General features: G+C 47.9%; 1 long non-coding RNA gene across 1 annotated transcript in view; it reads right to left on the bottom strand.

Moving 5' to 3' along the window:
- Positions 1-683: 683 nt before the first annotated feature.
- LOC122210825 overlaps positions 684-3,495 on the bottom strand; it is a 34,875-nt gene continuing 32,063 nt past the window's right edge. The window contains exon 3 of the long non-coding RNA XR_006198286.1: positions 684-1,432. This is a non-coding gene — a long non-coding RNA (uncharacterized LOC122210825). The remainder of the gene's footprint in view (positions 1,433-3,495) is intronic.

Raw genomic sequence — 3,495 nt, forward strand, 5'->3', positions numbered from 1 at the left:
GCTTAATAATATGTGCTCCATAAATACATGAATGAACATATGCACCTTGCATAGTGGAAAAAACAGGAACAACAGTAAGAGCGGTGTGTGAAGATGAGGAAGCCTTTGAGGAAGCATGGGAGGGGCATGCAGAGAGAGAAGAATGAGGACAGAGTGGCATCCTCTGTTGAGGAACTATATATGAGTATTAATTTTTTTTAATGTTTATTTTTGAGAGAGAGGTAGACAGACAGAGTGTGAGCCAGGGAGGGGCAGAGAAAGAGAGAGACAGAATCTGAAGCAGGCTCCAGGCTCCGAGCTGTCAGCACAGAGCCCGATGCAGGGCTCAAACCCACAAACTGGGAGATTGTGACCTGAGCCAAAGTTGGGCGCTTAACCCACTGAGCCACCCAGGTGCCCCGAGGAGCTATATATATTTGACACTATGTGTGGGTGTGATTCTGTAGTCATGCGGTGATGTGTTAGTGTGTGTGTGTTTGCATGAAGGAACTAGTGTGCGTTAAACTGTGTGTGTGTATAAGTCACATGCTGGACCGTGTTTAGGTGTTCGTATCTGTGTTAAGATATCAAAATTAATGCTTGATAGTTTCCACTCTCAAGATACAGAGAAGGGAAGGTGGAAGGGGTATTGTGCTTTAACATCTATCGTGTGCAAGTAACAGCAGTGGGGATAAGTATAAACATCCGATTGTATTCCACATCCACATTTTAAAGTTTGTGATAATTTCGAGGAATCAAACCTTAGAACGCGTGTTTTTTGCCTTTTGCGCATTTATTGGAGCTGATAGGAAGAGCCCAATAAACCACAGTTTCATATACTTTCAGTGTGTGATGTGTCTTAGGGGTCATCTAAAGAGTTGGTGACTCTTTAACAGATCAAGGTGTTGGTGTAACAGATGTGAATCATTCTCAGCGGTAGCTGTTCCGGCCTCTACCCGTTAGCTATTCCATGACGGTGATGGAAGAGAGGAAAAGGACCACCAGTGTTCCATCTGATGCAACGGAAAGTCACGGGCCAGTGTTGCAGCATCCGGTCTTTGCTACTGACAGAAACACGGATCAGTGATGATTCCTCTTAGACCCAGAGGAAGACAAGAAAAGGGCAGGACGTGTGTCTACCAGGACAGGTTTGTTCAGATAGTTCATGAACCCTGTTTGACGACAGGCATTTAAACGGTAGGAGCGCTTCATCTGGGCCGCCCTCCTGCGCAGACCCTTGTGACAGACCGTCGCACCGGTTAGGACTCGAGTGGCCGCGCAGCTTAGTAGTTGTGACCTCGAGCTTTGGCGTCAGTTCCTGGATTCAAAACTTGGCTCTGCTACTTACCAGTTGTGTGACGGAGACAAATCATCCAGGTTCTCTCTGGGCCTTCATGGAGATAGGAAGCATCTGCGCCTCACAGGGCTGTAGCAAGGATATGCTAGCACTAGGCTTTTGGAGAAATAGAGGAGATGAATGTGTAAAACACACTGCTTGGCGCATAACAAAAACTATCTTTAAAAACTATTAATACAATTGTTTGTACCCATTAGTTTGTTTGATGCTTATAGTTTAGGTTGGCCAGTGCCATGTTTTCATCTTCTCCGTGAGAAAACCGGGGTTCAGGGGACTGAATTGCTCACAGTTATGCAGGGTCTACCCTGTCTCTTCGCCTTTGAACCTGAGCAGTGGTCTCGTACCCCACCGCAAGCCCGGCGTCCTCCACGTTTCCTCTCGCATGCGCATCCTCTGTGTGGATACCTCCCCTTTCTGAAGGGCTCAGGGCTTCCGATTCTGCTGACCTCGGCTGTAGGTTCTTTGTTGCCAACCTGCGTGTGCCTCCCTGTACTGGCTCTTGGCACCTGACACTCTGGACAGTCCCTGTGATCGCTGTGCCCAACAGTCTTCAGGAAGGGACCTTCCATTACCGTTTGTCCCAAGTCCTTGCGCTCCCCTGCAGCTCCCTGCAATTCCTGCCTGAGTCCTCCCGCCAGACCATGCATCAGTCCAATCTGGAGCCCGGATCTCCTTGGGAAGAAAACGCCGCGTCTGAAGTGGACCAGACTGTTCTACCCCACTTTGATTGATCACAGTCTACAGCATAAGCTGCTAGCTTTGTCCTCTACCTGTCCTCAGACGCCCTGATCCATGAACTCATTTCTTGTCTTCTAAGGAACAGCTGCACCTCAGACTAATGCTTCATTTTGTCCCTTCTCCCCACAAATGACTGAGGGGGGCTCCTGGATTCTGTGTGTCTCTAGTCATCAGGGGAAAAAAATTCCTACTTGGTCCACTACACGTCCACCACCTGCTGGAATTGTTTAACCTCACAATTAGTAAATGGTGTGCTAAGACCTGAGCCTTTTTATTTTTCCATTCCACTGCAGTTTCCATTCCTGGCACACATTGTGGAACATGCAGACCCACAAGGGAAGGCCGGGTGGCTCACAGACACTGCAGGGAAACAGCGCAAACACAGCACAACGTCCGCTCACGATCAGCTGATAAACTGTATGTCATCAAGAACAAGGATACTTTCAAAGACGTGTGGAAGGACCCCAAACGGGGACACAGAGATATTTTCTCTCTCTCATCTGGATCTGTCTTGACGCCAAAGCTTTGGCTTTATTTCTTTGTTCGTTTGTTTGTTTGTTCGTTTGTTTCTTTGTTTGTTTCTTCGTTTCTTGTTTGTTCCTTCCCTCCCCTCCCCTCCCCTCCCCTCCCCTTCCCTTTCCTTTCCTTTCCTTTCCTTCGTTGTTGTTGTTTTTAGTCTGACCCTCTCACTTAGGAGCAGAGTGGCCAGATGGCGCCAGACAGGGATGTAACAATGTTACACAAAACGCGTCCTCTGGGGACATCTCCATAAACACCACACCCAATGAGTGTGCCACTGAGCTTCTCTCACGGGCTCCACCATTGTCACCATTTTGATGTGACAATTAGCTGAGTGGGATTAGCAACATATCAGAGGAGAGGGATTTGGGATGGGGAAGGATGTGGGCCTGGCCCACATTTTTCTCCCCCCACCTCACTAGTTAAATCTAAGGGACGCTTTTACTCAGAGCCTGCTGTCATTTTGCCTTGACCATAGTGTGACCTTCATTTCTAAGAGCTGACTCAGATGAAAAATTCAGGACTGGCGTTCGAGTCTGTGGGTCTTTTGCCCTCGCCTGCTTCATTACCAACGCTGTGGAATTTATCTTTGGTATCTTTATCCGACTCATAAAGTTGTCTATATCAATCCAATGAGACAGCTCAGGGGTGACAGGGAGACCTGACATGATTCGCTGTGAGGGACACTCTGAAAAGCATCCTCCGTTCGTTGTTCCCATGTCAGCCGTGACCCTTAAGCCGGCTCACGTAGAATGGAGAGGAAGCAATCAGGCATCCCCTACATATATTTAGAACGTGTCTGGTCTTGATGATGATGGGGTAAGAAGGAGAGGTTTGAAATCACCACGGTTCCATTACTTGCCAAGGACAAGAGTAAGTTTATTCTGGTCCAAGGAACAAAC

Source organism: Panthera leo, chromosome F2 (genome assembly GCF_018350215.1).
Source record: "Panthera leo isolate Ple1 chromosome F2, P.leo_Ple1_pat1.1, whole genome shotgun sequence".
NCBI lineage: Eukaryota > Metazoa > Chordata > Mammalia > Carnivora > Felidae > Panthera > Panthera leo.